This window comes from Lycorma delicatula, chromosome 12, assembly GCF_047948215.1.
Source record: "Lycorma delicatula isolate Av1 chromosome 12, ASM4794821v1, whole genome shotgun sequence".
NCBI classification, from domain to species: Eukaryota; Metazoa; Arthropoda; class Insecta; order Hemiptera; family Fulgoridae; genus Lycorma; species Lycorma delicatula.
The window spans coordinates 26,276,357-26,288,604 of record NC_134466.1 but is presented as its reverse complement, the minus strand read 5'-3'; the positions used below and the strand labels follow the sequence as shown (position 1 = coordinate 26,288,604).

General features: G+C 37.4%; 1 protein-coding gene across 34 annotated transcripts in view; it reads left to right on the top strand.

Moving 5' to 3' along the window:
* LOC142333458 (uncharacterized) overlaps nt 1-12,248 on the top strand; it is a 338,230-nt gene that overhangs the window by 188,543 nt on the left and 137,439 nt on the right. The window lies entirely within an intron of this gene.

Here is a 12,248-nt window from a genome sequence, read left to right as displayed (position 1 = left end):
AAGTCTCGTGCTGGGAAGTCTGGTCAGTATGTTGATGGGTCGGCTGTGACGGGGGAGCGAGTACGTTGGGAGGAGGAGGAATGTTTCTCTTACAATCTTCGTGGTCTTCTTCAACGTGTCTGTGATCTGAGTGAGTGAGTGTGTAATCATACTAACACGAAGAAGGAAATCAAAGACTGTTCCTTCGAAATGGATGGTCTTGTGTTAATGGTTAAACGGTTTTGGAACGTCCTGGAGAAACTACCCTCGGCTGGCACAAGGACGCCAATGGAGGCTGTGACGATGGCCACCCAAACGCCAGTGATGATGGAATTGATGGTCGTCCAGATGGAGGACAGTGGCTCCACTTTGAGATCAAGACTTTGCATGGACGTACAGCAAGCACTAGACAAGGAGGTGGATGATGGAGATCTTCCACGGTTGATTCTTCATCGATGGTCCAAGGAGACATTTGTAGCTACTGAAGTTCTTGAGAACGTTGCTGGTGCTGATGGACTAGCCTGAGTAGTGGAATTGGCCCAGGGTGCGGAATCTTGGACGGATTCAAAGATGTTGGAGGAGATGCCCTGGACGGGGCTGACTCGGGCCGAGGATCTGCCTAGTGGGGTGGTACCAGTGAGTTGAATGAACACCGTGGTAGCAGTCGATTCTTCCGACGGTGAGGAGCGGTTGGTCTCACGTATCGTGGAGTCTGCCAGGTTAGCGTTGGCCGCAAATCCTAGAGTTTGTTTTTGTGGACCTCCGAGGAAGCTAGGGGAATACATTCATAAGGTGGTTGAATGCTTGGTCAGGAGGAGCTCCACTAAGCTTCGTATGTACTATGATGGGTGTTCGTTGGAGGCTAAAGGGAGTCGACCCCAGACAAAGAAATCAGTGAGGCCCCCAACCGCTACTGTGGTGGTGATGGCGGCGGGACGATCATAAGCGGACCTTCTCCGAACGGTTCGGGACACTGTGTCGACAGATGAGGTGAACATTCTGTTGGCGCGCAGAGTTCAGGAGGAGGACCTTCACGTAGGGGTCCAAGAAACAGGAAATCTAACTCCCATGTTCAGGCAACAAATATTGGTTAAGTACTGTTGGTGATTCGGTTACCATCGATCTCCTTTCCCTAAGAGCGTCATATTTCAAAAAAAAAGTAGCAGTTCCTTCTCTACTGGCAAAAAAATTGTGGTCGGTTGGCCGAATTAGACCTGGGTGGGTGTCTTTTCGGGTGTCCAGGAGGTCCGACAAAGAACTTTGCTATCGATGTTAGGGCATAGGAAACCGGGTGGGTACCTGCGGAGGTCCTGACGGACAGGGGTGATGTTTCAATTGTGGGGCATCTACGTAAGGACTGTCCAACGGGTTGGGCCAGCTCCGTTCAGAATGATGGGGCGCTTAGTTGTCCCACCGTCGATGATTGCGCGGGGACTCCCTTGTGGCTCAACAAAAGACCGACTCCCAACTGCCTGGAGGCAGTTTGAAGCGAAGGCACTCCCTGGAGCTGTGTTAATACTTATTTTTATGAACGGCTGCATGATGGAAAGAGAATTGATGCACTCAAAAAAAACAAAAAAACATTTAATTAAAAAAAAATAAAAGGTAAAAAAAAATTTTTTTAAATTAACAAAAAAACAAAAGGATATGCAATCTGATTCGAACTGATATGCCCTCCCTTTAAGATTAAAATATTTCATTAATTAAAATTGTTATTTTTATTTCGATTGCATGCAATCAAGTAATGTCTGTACATGTCACTGGAACATAAACTTGTATGCAATAAAATTTGATCATGTTTATTTCCAGAGGAAACTTCATTTGACCCACTGGTGCTGCTACTATTGTAAGTTTTTCTATACAATTTAAGTGAAAATTTAAAAAAAATAATGTCTACATACATGATTTAAAATTAGTTCACTGTTTTTCTGTATCACTACGTAAGATACATTATGACACATAGTCTATGCTATTATGATGTTCAAACAACTTTATGCAAAAATTCAAGAAACTCTAAAAGAAAACTTAAAATTAAAAAAAATATATACCCCCACACCCCAGTCAATTAATATATTTTTTCAGCATTCCTTTTTAATTCATTTTTATCAAAAGACAGTTAAAAAATAATGCATATTCTTATATTCCAGTCTTAAGTTGTGCATGAAAACGTGTTCCTTCAGATCATTTTTCTACATTACTTTTCTTATTTTTATCAAAATACAGGTTTATTCCCTTTGTTTATTGCAAGTAGGATTTTTTCACTGACAATGTTTTTTCTATGACTACCAAATTTTATATTTAATCTCTTGACCAGATAAACTACCAGATAGATGAGTAATTTATTTGTAATAGATTAACTTCATTTTTAAAAATGAAACTTATATGAGATGTCCATTAAGAAATTTATTGTTGTGGGTTCAAGATTTACAAAAAGTGTAAGTGCAGATTCAAAACTATCTGGTCATCCTATGTAGTCGATAAACCTGATAACGTAAACCATACAGAAGTGCCACATCCAAAATTCAACAAGGCCCGCTCGATGCCTTAGCATTACCTTTTCAATGGCTTTGCATATTCTGCAAGTTAAGTTAAATTTTCATCCATATAAAATTCAAGTTTTTCATGGATTAAGATAGGTAGAGAGATAAAAAAAACAAGTTATATCATGAAGAATTTTTGGAATCAATGAATAAATCCCAACATACTTAATTTCATTATTATGGCTGGTGAAGCTCATTTTCATCTGAACAGTTTTGAAAATAAGCAGAACTGTCATTATCATGCAGAAAAAACCCCTCGAGAGTTACACCAAAAACCCCTATACAGCAATAGTGGCAGCTGTGACTACATATTGGGTTATGGGACCTTTCTTTTTTAAACAGACGAGAGTATTCCTATAACTTTGAATACTACTGTACAATTTTATTGAACCAGTTTCTTGATTAAATTTTGTTTTGTGAAAGGCATAGACTATGATTGCAACAAGATGGAGCTGCCACTTACATACCATTTAAAGCATGTTCACATTAAATAAATGTTTCCTAGAAGCCTTATTTCTTAGTACATGATATGAACAGGCGCCCACTCATTCATCAGTCTTTCAGCAGCACATTTCTTTTTTCTCTCCACCTCACAGGTAGGCTAAGCATCTTTTTCTGACACCCACTTTCTCAGAGGTTTATCTCTTATTTCATCTGTTCTATATTTCATAATTTTAGCTGGCAGGCATCTTTCTGTCATTCTATCAATGTTGGACACCTGTTGGATTTATACCGTTTAATGGTTACTAACAGAGGAAGTATCCCTTCTGCAGTTTTTCATTTGTTCCTGTCTAACATAGTGTATCCAGCTATTAATTGTAACACATTTGTTTAAGGGCCTCAAGAACCACAATCTGCTGACTTTATTAAAGAAATCTCTCTCTTCTTTATGACCCAGATGATCTCATTACCATATAACAATACAGGTGTGGCAAGTCTTTTGTAGAATTTCATCCTAGTTTCCTTCCTTGTTTTGTTTGTTTGGTATCGTTCATGTGTTTGTGCGTGCTGATGTATGTTGATGTGTGAGTATGAATGTGAGGTAGTGGGGATTCTTTGGTGCGTAGTTTAGTGCGTGGTGAGATATTGTGAAAGACGGATATGTGTGCCGTCTTAAGCATTCATAGTGTTAAATGTTACAATATCTTAAATATTCAAATGTTACATAGTATTTCAATGTCTTAGTATTCATTACAATAAAAAAGTTATACAGTCTACTGTTGTGTGTGTTCATTTAGTGAAAAAACGAAACATTGTTCTTTAAAGTTCTATGAACAGTTTCAAATAATTTTTAAAACTTCAGCTCGTTTAAAAAATTGCATCTTTGAAAAATAACACATAACATCCATCCAAGGTAATTAAAATATGAAACCTGTTCCAATATAGTGTTGTTTACGATGATTTGTCATAATCGAATACTTCCCTGTAAAGGTCATTTGTCTGATGTCAAAGTCAATAATTTCCTTCAGGAATATTTTAAACTCAAAACCTGTGAGATATATTAGCCTGTATATATACCAGCCTGCCAATATCTGTGGAGTGAAGGAGCTCATTCAAGAGACAATAGGTGATTCCCACAGGACCTCTTACAAAGTTATATATTCCCTTCAAGATGAATTAAAGCAGTGTTTAATGGATAATTAAATGAAATTATATCAACTTAAATGCTACTAAAGTATGTATATTTCTGTAGTAATAAATATTAAGTTTCTGCAAGCAAAGTATTACAAAATTAAAATTTTGATGGAATAAAATTTATTCAGCCAAAAGTTTTCCGCCTTGGTCGCTGAATGCCAGCAAGTACCTGTCCACCATATTACAGCGCTTGGAGCTATGTTTGAACGATAGCCAGCCATATCTTGAGGGTAGCTTCTACAGCAACCGGTAGGAGTCTTATATCCCTCAAACAATAAAGGCCGATAGAACACAAAGCAACGGCATCAAGGAACTCCCACACGGTCTAACAATGCGGCTCACGCCACATTGACTCGCCGCTATGAGTCGCCAATTTTTCCCTTGATCTCTAACTTCCAAAGCTGCTTGAGTTCTTGACCCCCCTCATGTTCGACTGTCCAAAGAGCTGGGCAGTCGAACATCATGTGTTCGTTCGACTGGACCTCTCCGCAGACGCACAGCTCATCATTCCTATGTTTAATACAAGTACTCGAAAAAATTCCCCAAAAAATCTAGTTTTTTGTAAACAAAATGCTCTTTAGAAGTAGTTCAGTGTTTTTGTTACCATGTCGTACATGTTGGTAGGGTGAACCAATGTTCTCTCACATATCGACAAAGTTGAAGAAAAATTTTGAGTGAAAATTCATTAGGCATGACTTTATTATTCTACAGTTTTAAGCCGTAGCCCGTCCCAGTAGATGAATTAGGTCTCGAATTAATGCAGTTTTCGTGTTTTCAGTATTTTTCTTACCATTTTATAATATAAGGAAGATTAAGTATTCTGTGGTACTGTTCATATCAAGGTTTTATCATGTTTCTCCTGATGCATCCGAGCAAATGCTAGAGCAGTTCCTTTCACATTATATCGTTCGTAAATAATGTTTTTATTAAATAATAAAAAATCAAAATGGAGAAAAATTGAACTAACAATTGTGTAATGAATTGTATTGTGTACTATAAAAAGTATGTTATTTACATTAACATTTATTTTATACTATTTATTATTATAAAATTTCAAAAAAATCATGTCTACAACTTTTTATAATAAAATAAAAAAATAATAAGTATAGTAAATGTTAATGTAAACAACGTACTGTTTATAGTACATAATAACATTTAGCCTCAGGAGGGACAATCAGCTCGGCCGGGTGCGGTGGAAGAGACCACTCTTACGTATTTCATTGTCACGTATTTCATTGGCTGACGTATTTCATGGCTTCGAAGAGTCCAGCCGCGGCTCTTGACCGGACTGCGTCTTGGTCAGGTGCGGAGCTCCGTCGAACGATTGATAATGGTGTTGCTGACGAGGGCCTTGGGAGAGTGGTCCTTCGGAGGATCGCCGACGACAACAGTGGTGTCAAATCAGAGGGAAAAACTAACGCTGACGTCCTCCGCTTAATGAAAGAAGCTGTGTCACCAGATGAAGTTGGGGTCCTCTCCGCGCGTAAGGGTAAGAGTGAGGACCTCCACATTCGGATGCGGGCCGATATTAGAGCTGCTGAACGGATAAGAAGGATATTTCTGGGAAGGTCGAGAATATCACTACGGCTCTGAGAGAGAGAGAGAGGGTGATAGGAGAGTCTACGTCCATATTAAGGATGTGGATGTGCTCATCACACATCATGAGTTCATTACGGAGTTTTGGAAAATCACGGGCGAGTCAGGGTCGATCGAAGTAATGTCCATGCCACCGGCTTATCGTGCGACGCAGGTAGTCACTGTGGCTGTGCCGCCCATCCTTGCGAATAAATTATTGTATATCGTCCTGATGGACGTGTCCGTATCGGATGGGTGGCTTGTAGGGTTTTGAGACGTTCATTCAACGAACTTTGTTTTCGCTGCTGGTAGCCAGGTCACAGGGCCAATTCGTGTACCGAGCCAGATCGTAGCGGCCACTCTTTCACCCGTGGTGAGGCCGGTCATCTACGAAGTGACTGCCGATGAGACGATCGGTGTCCTTCCTGTCGGTTGCATAGACATGCACCCGGGTGTAGGGGACGCAAGGCTTCACCTACAACATGAAGATACGTCGCCTGCTCAGTGCTGATGACATTCTGTGGGGGACAGCTTCGTCCAGGAAGGGTGGGAGGCTCCAGCGTCCCACTGTCAATGATTGGACGGGGACTCCTTCACAGCGCCTCTGTGGGAGGGAATGTAAGAACGTAGTCTCAGTGGGGGTTCCCCATTAGAGGCAGAGCATTAAGACCGGAGTCCCGGTGAGAGGAGTCCTCTCATTATGGGCGTGGCATGTACTGCAAGACGAAGTCCCGACTACCTGAGCGGGACCTTGTGTTCTGCCGAGGTAGTTTGAGGCGAAATTACTCTTCCCCCGGAACTGAGTAACGCTTAAATACTTGTACCGGCTCCGGGTGGCGAGGTAAATGAAGGTAAAGAAGAAAACAAAATAAATAAAGTTTAGCGTACTAACGTAGCAACAAAGTAGTAAATGCATTTTGCCAAGAGGCGCTTCATTCAAAATAAAAATTTGAGCACATACAGCAAACAAACCAACGCACCATGCTTCTTGATACGAACGTTAGGGACAAAAAAGGGGTTATTTAGATATATTTTCAGTTTTTTCGTTCTGTTATGGACTATTAAATCTATGTACTAAAACTATTGCTTTCATAAAAACTACAGCTCTATTTAAGTTTACATCAAATATTAAGCTATTTTTAAATGTATTGTAAAATGCAATAAACATTATTTTTAAAATCATAACAAAAATAATACAGACAAAAAAAAAAGCAAAATAATTAACTTAATATTTAAAATAAAACATATTTTAGAAAAAGCTATGGTAAAACGTACTTTCTGTAAAACTAAAGGTGTTGCGATCTAGCGTAGAATCATTAGATCGCTCATTAAGTTTGGCGCAGAGCGGCACACAATATTCGCGAATAGCGGACCACCGCTATTGGTCCGTTCTGCGCCAATAGCAGCTAAAATAAAAATATGAACACAACAACAAACCCACACGCCATCCCTTTTTTATAGAGTTAATAAGATCCAGATCTTGTAGCTCTAAAATCCTCACCGTTTTCCAAAAGGTTTACTGACAAGTGATTAAAGTAGTCATTTAGCCGAAGTTCATTTTCAAATAGAAAGTTGTACTTGTTACTTGAGGTACCGTGCACCCAAATACTTATGGATTTCACTGTTTTTAGCAAACCTCGGCGACTCAGCTTTACTCTTCGCTAATTTTATTTTGAAACCTTTGTATGATTTCAACATTTGATTTGCTTGCCGTGCCCCATAGGTGGACGTCATATATCTATATTGGTTTCAAAATTCCTGGGTATAAAAGTAGATTATTAGACAAAGATAAATCAGACCTGTTGCCAGAAACCAGTACATTTCCTTGCTTTCTCTTCTCACAAGCATAAACTTCCACGTCAAACGACGTCAAGGTGAAGACCCAGGTACCTTACACTTGCACTATGCGGAATTAAAATGCCGTAAAGGTTGACTCCTGGGCAGTCTCCTCTTGTCATTGTGAACGTCACATGGCTAGCTTTCCTTAATTAACTCTTATTTTCCATGTACCCAGCCTGTTAATCCATGTACTGTTAATTAGATTTAATTCGGATTGTAGGTTAGTTGAGGCCGTAGTTGAGACAACCAGAATAGTTGTGTCATCGGTAAAAACGGGGCAGTGACTCCATTCTCAACCGGAAGGTCGGCAGTGAAGATACAGGATGAGACAGGTCTCAAACTTGAGCTTGCGGAACCCCCAACTTAGTGTCAAAGAATGCTGATAATGGTTGCTTATACTTTACCTGGGAGAGACATAAATTCAGGTAGTTGCGAAGAACAGAGTCATAAGTTTAAGGAAGTTTTTTTTCAAAGTGTATAAAGGTCCAAGTAGCCAGACCTTGTCAAAGGTCCGCTGGATATCTAAGAAGGCTGCCGAACAGGTATCTCTTTTCCACTAATCTTCTCCTAATGTTGTTAAAAACTCTTTTTTTTTGCTTAATAGTGGGGTGCTCATTACAGAAACTGAACCGGTGATCTTGAATAACGTGACTCTGTTCCAGGATAGGCCACATCCTCTGAAGAAATAACCTGTCAAATACCTTCGAAAAAACTAGGCAACAAGTTTATTGGCCTGTATAAGGATACATATTGCACAGCTTCACCCGATTTCTAGATCTAACCATTTGTGAAACTTTCCAATCGGTAGGAAAGTACGTTTGAAATAATATTAAAAATTATTTATTTCTACAGCTGCCTTGATATATTATTATCACTCATTTAGTTAAACACATTTTCTAAACAAATATTTGATACCCCTGTTAAATAAATAAACTAATAACGTAGTATTAAAAACGTTACAAAACCCCTAAAGTAATAGATTCAATTTAAAAACTCAGTAAAATTTCATAACACCAAATATTATAGGAAACAAAAATAAATTTATTTTAATGTTTTAAATATGGTGTTTTAATAATCCAAAAAGTGTAAGTAGGTTGTAAAAGGTCCTACGTTGCATAAAATTCGAGCATTTTGAAAGCGTACATTATATATTACCTATAAATAGAAATTAGGGAAGAATAGATATAGAAATAAATTGTATACAAATACTAGTAAACACTTTTTGTAGTACAAATAGCATCATAATTACTTCAAAAAAACCCAACTACAAAGTAAAAGGTAATGTTATTCTGAAAATCAAATATTGAAATCGAAATATTTATTGTAAAATATAATATATGTGTAAAAATTTGAACGTATGATAACCAACTCTGGGGTACAACAAAGCAACGTTGAAATCATTAAACGATTTCCTGAGAAGATTAGTGAAGAGTATAACGAAGACGGTTTGTGATGCCAACCCGTTAAAGACTGTGAGGAACAGTGAGATCCAGGACCGCCTGGGGTTGCCGTACGTTCGAGAAGAATTTCAACGATTAGCGACAAAGTACAAACTAAGACTTAACGACCGTGTGAACTTTCTAGCCGCGAACATTCTAGATCAGTGATTCACAACCATTTTAGCTCTACAATTCCGAAAAGTAAAAAAAAAATATGTAATGAATTTTTTGCGACCCTCCAACCACGACCCAATTAAACCGAGTTAGAACTATTTAGCTGCGTTTATAATGACGGGTATGAACATACATGAATGAAGTGTACAAACATGAGCAATTTACAAGTTCCAACTTGAAGTATACGTGCTCCTTGTAATTTGGTCTGTTTGCATAATATTCGTTGTAAGTGCGTCGAGTTCGAACATACATAGATACGTTTAACAAGTCGTGCTCTCAGCAGAATAAAAGAGGCGTAAGAAATTGCAGAAAGTTAGTTTAGTTTTGAATGCTAAGCGTGCTTTTGATGCTTTTATTTAAGTTTTTAAAATCGTAGTTTCATTAAAAATAATAATTGAGATTTCGGTATTTTATTGTGCGGTCAAACGGTGTAACTTTTTTTTTTTCAATTGAATGATTCTTATGCAAAATGGATAAATTTGTGAAAAAAATGAAGCGAACCACCTACATCCAGTGAATCGATCGGTAAAAAGACAAGATTGTAAAAGGACATTTATTTAAAGTACAGTTTTACTTCATCGGATGGAAAACCATAGTTCGTTGTTTCCTTTCGCGTCCTCCCGGTGAAAGCATGAAGCCATCAAAATTATTCAACACTCGGAAAGTAAACATCCTGACCGTAAAATAACCCCTTAGAATTTTTTGAAAGGAAATTACAAACTTTGATAAATCAGCAAGTTATTATTTGTAAAAGAAGCCGTACTGATAAAAGTACACTTGAAGCATCTCATCTCGTAACGTGAAGAGTAGCTAACATGTCCAAACCCCGTACAATCGCAGCAAACCTCATATTGCCTGCAGTCGACACGGTCGGTGTTTTAGTAGGCTGGAAGAAGCGAAAAAAATACCGCTTTCTAACGACACAGTATCAAGGCGAATTGATGTCGTGACTGACGATATTCGGGATCAGATAATTCAGCAAGCGAGTTTCAGTGAATTTTTTAGTTTTCAATTTGATTAATCAACAGATGCGGCAAACAATTCTCATTTCCTATGTTTTGCGAGATATGAATGCGATAGGGGCAGATCAGTAAATGAAAATATATTGTTTTCCATATCAATCCTGGTCGTGCAACAGGACGAGGTCTTTTTGATGTATTTTATGAAGCTACTAAAAACTATAACATTTTGTCTTTATTGGACAAAATGTTTTGCCGTATATAGTGATGGTGCAAAGGCGAGTAAAGGAAGAAAAGTGGATTTGCAAAAAAAAATTAAAAGATCTGATACCAAGGGCGGAATGGACGTACTGCTTCCTTCACAGCCATGCTCTTGTCACAAAGTATGTGCCGGAAAATCTCAAACAAATTCTTTTTAAAGCTGTAATAATGGTTAATTTTTCTTAAAATTTGGCCATTACAGAATAGGTTGTTTACTAAATTATGCGATGAAATGGGTAAAAAGAAAAAAAATCTTATTTTCCATAGAGAAGTCAAGACGGTTATCGCGGGGAAAAGCGTTTTCACCCGGTAATTAGAATTGCGAGATGAATTAATAATATTTTTCCAGGATAAACAAACGCCATTCCCAATTTTTTTTTGCAGAATAACGAGCATATGTTGCTGCTGGCTTACTCAACTTATGAATTTTTGCATTTGAACAACTTGAATGTGAATTTAAAAAGACGTGATAAAAACATTTTACTAGTGACAGACAATGTTCACGCTTTCATTAAGAAGCTTGATATGTGGAATATTAGCCTTAAAAAAAAAGTTGATATACTTTTCACTCACTTCCAGTTACATTGAGAAATATTTGTATGAAGAAGACAGTATTAATTTACCACAGTTGACAGCACGAAGATGAATTTGCGGAGATTAAAAATTCAGTTGGCGGAATATTCCCGGAAAATAACACTGATTTCTCAAAGAGACGGGTACCGAATCAATTTAGTGAAAACGTTGTTGAAGCTGCTAAGTTATCGGTCAAGGTTCACGATCAGCTCATCGAAATATCTCCCGATAAAACATTACAACTATAATTCACATTTGAAGATTTAGATACGTTTTGACTTGCTTGTCGAACTGAATATGGAAATTTAATGACAGAAGCATTGAAAATATTCACCCTTTCGCCAACTGTAACCACTGTAAAATGGGGTTTTAGTCTATGGTTGCGGTAAAAACTACATACAGGGATCATGTTTTATCATTTGGAAACGATTTGCTTTTGTGTGTTTCTAACTTACATCTATGTGTTAAGAAACTTTAAAATGTAAAAATCCTTTTTAAAATTAAACATTTTAAATGAAAAACAAACGTAACTATCTCATTAATTTATTTTCTTTATATCTATATTTAAAAATGTTTATAATAGATAATTTTTTACTCGTAAAATGATTTAATTATTGTTTACGTGTAAAGTTGTAGACTATATTCGCGATCCCCTTTCATATCTTAGTGAACTAAGATTGAGAAACGTTATTCTAGACAAGATGTTTGGCGGGTAAAGCGGATGCATGTGTTGGACGTGGGAGACTCGTAGTGATACTCCTCGTGGAATTTCATCCATTGAACGTTGTGCATACCTCAGTATTTATTTAGAAGTTAGTTGATTACCCTTTCGCCGTTTCATCGTTTTATTTCTATTTTATGTTCTGTTGTCTCTTTGGTATTGTTGTTTTTATTTTTACTTTATTAATATATTGTTCGTTGGACTTAATCGATGTAAGGGTTTTCTTATACATGAGTTTTTAATGTATCTCATTAAGGGGTTTCGATGGAAGTTCCTTTTGATGTTATTATGATGAATTTATTTATGGTTTCCGCATGAATGAAGGCGATTGAAAATAAAACTTCAATCTTTTTTGAAGGCAAAAAACTACACTAAATAATGATTGATTTTTGCAAACGTAAAAGAAGAATAATATAGTACTTACAATTCTTATTTAACTCTTAGTTGACCGACGGTACTTACAAGTACCATCTACTAAATGGCCTATATTTTTTAATGGAATTAAATTTTTTATTAATTTTTTTAGCTCTTTTAAGACTGTCGGTACACAAGT